At 41.2% G+C, this 10,017-nt stretch overlaps 1 non-coding gene across 1 annotated transcript; it reads right to left on the bottom strand.

Annotated features, from left to right (window-relative positions):
* Positions 1–2,050: 2,050 nt before the first annotated feature.
* LOC112846585 (U6 spliceosomal RNA) lies at positions 2,051–2,156 on the bottom strand. The gene has a single exon (XR_003219594.1). It is a non-coding gene; the product is annotated as a U6 spliceosomal RNA (small nuclear RNA).
* Positions 2,157–10,017: the final 7,861 nt, after the last annotated feature.

Here is a 10,017-nt window from a genome sequence, read left to right as displayed (position 1 = left end):
ACCTGTTTAATCCAACAGAGGGCACCACAGGACAGCGTTACAGTGAGGCCACCACAGCCTCACTGCTGCTCTGATAAGAAGCTGATGTTGCATTCTGTCAGCGTCGGTGCGCTCTCGTGATGTATGTCAAAGCAAAACTGGTGCTAACCTTGCAGCCACATCTCAGTCAAGTTCTTTATCCAAGTCACAGCAACAAAGTTAGTTCTGTTTTCTAGATGTGGAAAGGTCAGAGGTCAACCTCGAAGCCTAAGCAACACAGATTCTTGCTGATCTATTGGTAAAAGACATTTGACAACATGTAAGAGATGTGAGACAAATAAATACATATTTTAGGACCCCTTTATTATAAAACCCCCCCACATTTTTTTAAAAAAATGTGATATCTTCAACTTGTGCACACAACACTGCTAGCAGCCAAACAAATGGAGCAGATTACATACAGCCTCCCTTTGAGGAGAGAAAAAGTTACTGCTCGGAGTTTCATACACAAGCTTTACTCTCCTTCATCATCATTATTATTATGGCAGTATTAACCTAGACGAAATTTGAACTGTGTTTATTCTAGGTTTATTTCAGAAAACGAGTGCTAATCTAAATCTTTCATTTACCAAAAGACCACCGAACAGCACAAGGCTGATGAAAGTGAATGAATAGTTCACCTTCATGTCTGTTAATGTCAGCTTGTTTTTAATGTGGAGCTTTCTCTTTCTATTTTCTAGCTTGAATATTTCTCTGGTCTCTTACTTTTGCTTTCTTGTCTTTCCCGGTTGCTTTCCCTTTCTTTTTTTCACTTACTTTGTCTTTTGCTTTCTTGCTTTTCCATAATGTTGAGCAATCAAACACACTGACTATTATTTATATTGTGAAATACTCACTCGGTTAACACATTTGCACTATTTTAGCTTCTTTAAGTTTCTTCATGTAATCTCTCTTGAACTTTCTCAGCAGAGGTTTGTGTAATTCTTCATCTGTGGTTGGTTATTTACTGGGGTGCAGATCCCAGGTGGGTCATTTGACAAAAATAATTATGAGTAATTTGGTTTTGTCCCCGGGCGACATTTGAGAATGTTATCCATAGCCTGTCATTAGTTATGTGATGATGGCACAGATGTTTTTGGTACAAACACACACATCATATCGTGTTCCATTAATACCCGAGACCTCATGCTGATAGCAGCAATCTGTTAATGTCTTTTAAGCAGATTATAAAGCGAGGAAATCGCTGGATTGTTTGATTTACAGATGCGACTCTGTCACGCTCTGACCTCATGAGTCACTGGGACCGGTAACACCATGGACCCTTTATCTGCCGTCAGCCCCACAGTAGTACACATAAAGTAGTTATGCTTTTTAAAAATAACTTTGCCTCTACACCAGCACAGTGGATTTTAAACCAAACAGTCATGATGTGAGTCTGTGCAGACTTTCAGCTTTAATTCAAGAGGTTTGATAATCGCAACCTTTGGAGTTTCCAACTAACTATGCAATCTGGTCAAAATCCTCTGCAAGAGCAAAATGAGCCTCAAAGAATAATGAGCTGAAATCTTTGGGAGAGTTCTGTACCAGCAAAGATGATCCTACAAGTGGGTCTTTTCCAAAGGAGAAGGGTTAATCCTATGATTCTCTCTATATATTTTAAAATATACCAATAACCTGTTATGACTCCATCCATTCGCTTATCCTTTTCAGGGTTGTGGGACCTGTCCCAGCAGTCTTAGGGCATAAGGCAGGGTACACCCTAGACAGGTCACCACTCTGTTGCAGGGCTAACACATATACACAGACAACCACTTGCACTCACATTCACAGGCAATGTAGAGTTTCTAATTAACCTAATCCCAATAAGTGCATGTCTTTGGGAGGAAGCTGGAGGATCCAGGTAGAACCCACGCAAACACAGGGAGAACATGCAAACTCCACACAGAAAGATCACAGGCTGAGGGTGGAATTGAACTCAGAACCTTCTTGCTGTGAGACAACAGTGCTAACCACTGTGCAACCGTGCTGCCCAGATGAGCGCGGGCGTGCTAAGGGTCATATGGCCGTAAGTAAAAATGAGGAACGCTTCACGAATTTGCGTGTCATCCTTGCGCAGGCGCCATGCTAATCTTCTCTGTATTGTTCCAATTTTAGTACATGTGCTACCGAAGTAACACATATACTATATACTGTTGTGGGACATGATTATAATATCATAATGCAAAACGCCAGAATTTCTGCATCATGTGTAATGATGGCTAAAAGAGTGATTCTTTGAGGTTACATTAGTATTATTTTTATAAGCGTGGAGGTCATTTATCTGAATTTCTTGAAGGCCTTCCTCAAACTGCAGCAGTTCACGATTCTCATTCACCCGTCAAATCTAAATGAGGATGTGTTCCCAGGTAGTGAAATGAAGGTTAAAATTTCCCACTCCTTGTGAGTGCGATCGATTACACAGGTCTGCAAAAAAACCTGCATGGGATATTTTTGTTAAATGTCATGTTTTTTAGGGTGCTGAATTCAATTTCCCTCCATCATGTACAGTTTTTTGCTAAAAAGGAGTTTACATAAAAAAAGGACAACAGCGATGAAAAAAAATCTATATTTTGTTATAATTAACTATGTATCATTTTTCTTATAATTAAAGAAACAAAACTATTCCTTCACGATATATTGAACACTTTTTGTCTGTGAAACCTTTTCTTCTTCTCTTTGATGCTCCTCCGAACACACTTTCGCTTTATTTCTCTTGATTCTCTCTCTTAGAAATATTACATTAATATAAGAAATCATTACTGGATATGATTTTTTGACTCTAGTATAGGATACCAGATTAAAAAGGGAAATTATATGCTTAAGTAAACTAAAAGCATGAAAACCTGACTTGATGGAATTTTAAAAATATTTTTCCAGGTTTCAGTGATTATAAATCTATAAGGATCAGTCAAAAAATCCCATGCAGTCTTTTTGGTTGCAGACATGTGAATTCAATAACAGAAAAAAAAAATCATATGATTCTGCGGGTATGTGTGCACACTCCCTGATTGTGACTGTGTTCACTGGTCCCCCCTCACATTCACGTCCACATCCTTCACCGTGGGGTTTAACATGTCCTCACCGGTGTCTCTGTCTCGTAAATAGGCCAGTGTAACCTCAGCCCTCAGGCAGCCTGTTTCGGTGTGTTTGCAGTTTGGAAGTTGTGAATGAGGCCAGGCTGTAACTACCACTGAGCTGAGCAACTGGGGCTGAACGGGGACATGTGTTCACCTGATGCACACAGTCGTAACTGTAGTTGGTGCCATTGGGCCTTTACCCATCCTCTCATCTGAGTTACCTGCCTAAATGCGAAAGGTGTGAATATTTAAGTGTTCATGTACCAAAAACCCACCTTAACCCGCTATCATCCACCCGTGGGATTTTGACAGAAGAGCTGGATCTCGAAGCGTCCTTACTCACCTGTAGTTGTGTGTGAAACCACGTGACACGTCACTAAATCACTTCCACTGTGGACGTCACTTCACACATGCACACATTGATGATTTATATTCAAACTCTGTCTGCCTTTTTCTCACCATCATGCCCTGTGTGCGTGTCTCTGTGAAACTTGTCCCCGTGCCAGCGTGCATTAATCTCCATTATTGAATCACGTGTATTAAGAGTTTGCAGGGGGAAAAAGAAAAGGGAGGACAATTGGGAGAGAGCTCTGCTTTGTTTTCATGCCGCGCACACGTCGTGGATGCCTCCCCCAACCTTTTGCCCTTGTGCTGTACGGTTTCAGCCGCTCCTTTCGGGCCTCATAATGGCCGCTGTCATAGCTGATTGTGAATCACACGTCATTAAGCTGATAGTTTTCTGCTATGATTGAGTGGCGCATGTGAAGGTAGGTGTAAAATTGAAGAGAAATGCACACTGTCGCCTTTCTAAACGTATGTGTAGTTAATCTTTTATGTGGTAATGCATTCTCCATGTGCAACTGTATAGCATGTTTCATTTGGGATCTCTTCTTAGCCGACTCTTTAGCATAGCCGTCCTCTAGACTAGGATTGGTTAGATCAATTGGCCCACCTCTAGCTCCAATAAAAAAATGGTGTGGATACTTGGGGTTAAGTTTTCAATTTTTTGCTGTTTTGTTTTATCTGTAGTTCCTAACTTATTTACTGTACAGCACTTTGGTCCTGTGTTGGCTGCTTTAAAGTGCTTTATAAATAAAGTTCGATTGGAACTTTCTACCAGGAGCTTTTTGCTGTCTTTTTTTTTTTTTTTTAGGAAATTCTAGTTTTATTTTGGCATACCCATGTCTACAACAAAAGCTGTCACAGTGCCCTATAAGCTACACTGTAGCAACCTACATATAATAGCAACAAACAGCAGCTGTGACAGGTCTATATTCTCATAGCATGCTGTTTAAAAACCATATGCCCATATGACATTAGTATGAGGTCAGTACCTCTATGAAACAAAATGTAAAAGACTAAAATTTTATCTAGCTTGCTAGCTTGCGCTATGCTAATTTCTACACTGATAGAATAGCTAGCTTTTTGGTAGTGCTGTTTTTCTCATTGTGAACTGGCTCCTCCTGCAATTCAGTCAAAGGAACTGCCAGTTTGACATACTGGAGACCTTACACATTTAAGAGCTTTACGTAAGCTGTACAAACACGTAAAATCTATGCAAATACTTCAGGTTTTGTTTTTTAGAAACAAGCTAGATTTTCCTGACCTGTATAAACAGATTTAACCAATCAGACCACTGCTTTGGATGAAATGATTTCTTTGCCTCCTTAGATGTGGTGCCAACTCTGCCGACAAGAGCTCAAACTGCCATGCTGAAGTCCTGAAATGTACAAAAGCAGCTGCGATACAGCTTCAACTCCTGGATCAAACCATGAAATTCTCCCTGCTGTTGCCTCCTTGTGACATTTAAATGAACCAGAATTTCGGTTTCTTGCTTTTCTTCTCTAGAAACATCAGGACCAGCGTACTGTATGTTCGGTGTGTATATACATTACACAACAACTTCAGACCCAAATAATTTTGAATTTCGTGTCATGTTTTTGCGGCATGCTCGGTGTGTAATGACCTTTAGCCATACACCTGCCTTTATCGCGGGTCAGGTCTGCTAGTTTTCTCAGTAACTACTGTGACACATCTCAGCTGCAGCTCTGATTTAATGCTGTGAAATATCAGCAGGTCACATTTTTCACCAGTGTACGTGTGTGTGTGTTCAGCTAATCTCCATCAACATATAGGGTGAGAATGCCTTATACAAATGAGGCCCTGTAAGTTTGGCTCCGAGCAGAAGCAGAGATGCCAAAATGATTTTTGCGCCCATCGATTTTTGACAGGGTAGTCGATGCTGTTGACTTTGTGGCTTGGCCAGAGAATGTAAAACCTCCTGCCTCAAGTTTTCTTATCTACAGGCTCAGGAGAGACGAAGCGGAAGAAGGAGAGGGGGTAAAAACCAGCGTGTCTTTCACATGCTGAGTGTTTCCCCTGCTGTTCATGACTTAAGCACTTTTTCTGTTTAGTTTGTCATCAAGTTCGCTTGCAGAATTAATCTCTCACATAGCCGTTCTTTCATTTTATTATATAAGCATCCTCCTCCGTTGTCTCTGTCTGTAGACGGCTCGACGACTCTTGCAGGAGGCACTTGATGACATCACTGTTGATTGTAATGCTGCCAGTGATGTCCATCATTGGACACAATTACTTTTATCGATCATCTCTACCTTCTCTCCTCTCCTTTGCTCGCCTCCTTTCAACTTTGCAGACACTGCTGTTGGCGTCAGATCCATGTGTGTGTGAGTGTGTGTGTGCGCACGGCTGGAAATGTTTAACTCATATCCAGAGAAATCTTCTTTAAAACTCGGGTAACATCTTTAACAGCAGACCAGCTTTGACTTAATCTCCAGCGAGCTTTACACATCAGATATAATTGTTGTCCTCTTTTACTTGCAGCTACATTACTAACAAATGTGCTGCTAACAGATGGGACATAGTGTATGGCACAGACGTGGGAATTTTATCAATGTCCCATAAGAGGCGATTTGTTCAGCTGAGAACAGGAAACAGACCTGGAGGTGAGGAAGAAAAGTTTCACCAGTCACGCATAACCAACTGTAAAATAATATTGATTTTATACAGCCACATGTGTCAGATTTATACAAAAAAGAAGAAAGAAATAATATGTTGTTTCATTTTAATTATTTAGACAATTTTTGATCTCTGTTGCCAAGCTTTAGATAGAATGTATCGTAAATTACCATCATTATCTCAGAGTTCTGACTAAATCTTACAAAATCTGAACTTTTTTTAAAATCTCCTTTTGATTGATTAAGTTTAGCTGTGACAACTTGCAAGTAACAGAGTCACAGATTCGGTTTCCATTTGCGTTTAACTGTTCTTAGATGTAGTTACACATCGAAGCAACTTTAAGGACGCTACCATAAACGCTACCATAAACCTTTTAACCCACAATTCAGACTAATTGAGTGACTGAAACGAAGCACCAAACACTGGGGCTTCTAGTGCCCACCTGCCCCATTGACTTCTGTGTTAAAATGTCCAGCTTCCACTTGGATACTGTTGAGGTTTAAAGTTAGGGCTGTGGCTGCTTTGATTGCCAGGTGTACAAGCACAGGCAGCTGTAGTCTGGAGCTGGGCCTCCAGATCAAGTCAATGAATGGGACCTGTCAACATTTGTGGTCTTTATATTTTTGTGGAATTTTAAATGGAATTTTGTGACAAATAACATGATTGCTGTGTGCTGTACAATGCTTCAGTCGCTATTTTATATTTTTTTCGTCTTTGTTAGGCTACGTCTACACTAATCCGGATAAATTTGGCTCAAAACGCCACACTATCGTTTTTAATCGTTTCCGAAGAGTTGTTCATTCACACTGAAACGAATGAAAACACTTAGGTTCCTGTATTGTGCAAGCGTGAAATGTAAGACGATTCGACTTGCGTCATCTCCGTCTGCCGTTTATTTACTTTCTGGCTCTTTGAAACGTCGAGGAAAAGCACCGAGTTTTTTTAAATGGACTGACAATGAGGTGGAGTTGTTGCTGCGAGTAGCACAAGAGTACAAAGTTGCAAAAGCGAGTGAGAATTGAAGAATTTGAAGAAAAGCTATCTGGAGCATGTACAGACTGATATTAATCTTTAATAGGGCTGTCAAAATTGAGAGCAAACAAAACAACTGCTGTATAACGCCATCCACCATCTTAGTTGAATTGGTCACATGATTGCATCATATGACTAAAATGCGTCATCGTTTTCGAAAACCACGTTTTCAAGTTCATCCACTTTGGAGAGCGTTTTCAAAAAGCTCCGTTATCCTTGACCAAAAACGCCGTCTCAGTGTGGACGGGAGGCCAAAACGGAGAGAAAAAGATGCGTTTCCAAACTGTAACGTATTAGTGTGGTCATGGCCTTAGTCTACTTAGAACTTGCTCACCAGGCTTGCTGATGTTAGCTGGTAGCTGAGCACTCTATGCCGTTATCCAAATATGTTCACTTCTTTATATATTGCCTAAGCAATTCTTAATGGATTTAGCTAATAATAAATGCAAATAAAGTAAAAAATTATGTAAGTTCAAAAAAGATGCCTGTTATTCTGTTGTGCGGTGTAGTGCGGTACTTAGATGGCCATCCGTACTCTCATTAAGATGTTACTGAGGTATTGCAACTCATTTGGCTGCTATCTGCCTTTTGAATTTCTCTTATCAGCTGTTATCAGTCCCATACGTATCACTGTAGGTGTGATCCTCTACCACGTAGCAGGCTCAAAAGGTCGTTTTCATTACTTCTAATCAGTGATTAGGGAGATGTAATCGTTGCCTGTAAACAATGTGTAAAAATAAACAGCTAAAAGCAAAAGTAAAAGCCGAGGTTTCAAAATCAAGTGGTGTGGTTGAAATTCAAGGGGGTTGCCCCTCCACCCCACCTCTGCTAATGTGGACTTGAGCTTCTGTTTTAAACTAAGCAGACGTCGCCCATTAACTCTGTTAATGACATGGTAACTAGCCACTTGAAGGAGCAGGAGAATGCCTGCTTGTAATGTGGGACTGATAGCAGGCGATAAAAGCCATGAAGTGGATGACTATAGGTGGGGGAGGTTTTAATTGTCTCATACCTGCTGCTTTTGTCTGCTAAAATGTAATAAGTTCTAACTGCACAAATCAGGGGTTTGTTATTTTTGCAGTATGGCCTCACCTGATAGGCAGACCACCTGCAACCACCCCTGTCAGCCCGCTCTCTCTTCTTCCCCTCTACATTGCTTATTAGCCCTCCGTCAGTACAGAATTATCCCGTCGTTTTATTATCCTCCCGAGGCGCCTGGTGCTGACGCAGCGCTCAGGAGTTGTCTTGTGCCGTCTGTGTTTTTTCTTTTCCAACCCCTTTATGCTTCCACAGCCCAGGAGAAAAGGAAACGAGGGAGGAAGGAGCAGGAGGAGAGGGAGGCGGGAGGATGGCTACCATCCTAGAGGGGGCACGGAGAAAGAGCAACGGCAAGGCTAGCAAAGGAGAGGCAAACCATACACATTAAACTTACAGCAAGAAACTGACGAGACAGATGAGAGACTGACATGTTACGCATCCACCAGAGATTACTGGTCCCAGCTCCGGCTCACATTTGGGATCTAAAATAACTCGTTCTGCCTTGGCTCACTAATCTCTCCCTCTCTTTCTTCTCTTTTCCTTTTCCATCTTTTCCTCCGTCTACTATGAACGTACAGTTCAAAGACCCCTCCTGCTCCTCCCTTCCTGTTCCCACATTAATTAAATCTGTATGTAATTACTATCGTCAAGAAGGGAATCTGAGACGAGCAAAGAAAATTGGTCACGGCCTCGGTATCTTTGAAGTGAAATTACTTGAGCAAAATTTACTGCCTGAATATAAAGATGCTTCATCAGGACGACACGCAGAGGAAGGTGGAGGCTTAAAATCTCAATGTCCAAAATGTGACGCTGGGAACGAGCTTTCACTTGTTGCAACCTCAACGTGACATCTGACCCCACTATGAGGATACAGGAGGGGGAACAAGGAGAGTGAGAGGGGTGAGAGGACAGAGCCTTCAATAAAGATTGTGCAATGATTTGTTGCTGTATCTCGCCTGCTTGTCCTCATTTCCTGACCTCAGAGCAAATGTTTCCCCGTAGCATCTTTAATAGTTTATTTATGAAAAGAGACTAATTATTCATAGCTGCTACAGGCGCTGGAAGACAACTATGTGAAGCTGTGACTTTGTAGGAGAGCGGCGAGTTAAACCAATAGTACAGATTACATGTTGAGTTTGTGGTGTGACACGCTGAGAGCAAACACCAAAAATTTAAGAAAATTATAAATACTGAAAGCAGTTTTCATCTTCTCAGCTAAATATAGACAGTAATAATCAGGGCAGTCTGTAGACGCTCATGTTAAAATCCCCAACTTTACAGCAGAAATAAACACACTCAGCTGGACCATCAACAGTTTGAGTCTCTGTAGCTAATTTCCTGTGTTCCAGTTCACCACAACTGGTGTTGAATTTTGAAAGTCTGAGGCCTTAGACTAACAGGTCCAGATCGCCTTGATCGATGATCCCCTGGCAACCACAAGGATAAAAGGTATATTCTCTCAACCGTTTGAAAAATGGCTCGTAGCTGTCGCTAGGTGAAATCAATTGCAAAGATTGCTTTGGTTGCTAGCAGATTTCTGCAGTTGTCCATAGAATTACTGGTAAGATGCTGACTTGTCTGTAAACACATGCTAACTACTCACAGTCCCTAGCACTGTTACCTTTTTGCAATCAGCTTCACTTAGTTGTGCAGGCAACCTCTTTCAACCACTCAAGGAATTCACATTTTTCCCAAAAGGTGGGTGGTTTTCAGGGGGTCAGTGATGGTGAACACACTAAGAAATCTACCTGTTTTCAGGGCTAATTTCTTATCTGTTGTTCAAAATAGATTACGCCGAGAGGGATAAAATCGATGTACTTTGGTAGCCTTGTAAAAACAATGTTTTTTTAAATGACAGAGATGGTGTTTGCAT

This window comes from Oreochromis niloticus, linkage group LG3, assembly GCF_001858045.2.
Source record: "Oreochromis niloticus isolate F11D_XX linkage group LG3, O_niloticus_UMD_NMBU, whole genome shotgun sequence".
NCBI lineage: Eukaryota > Metazoa > Chordata > Actinopteri > Cichliformes > Cichlidae > Oreochromis > Oreochromis niloticus.
This window is presented reverse-complemented; position numbering and strand designations above follow the sequence as displayed.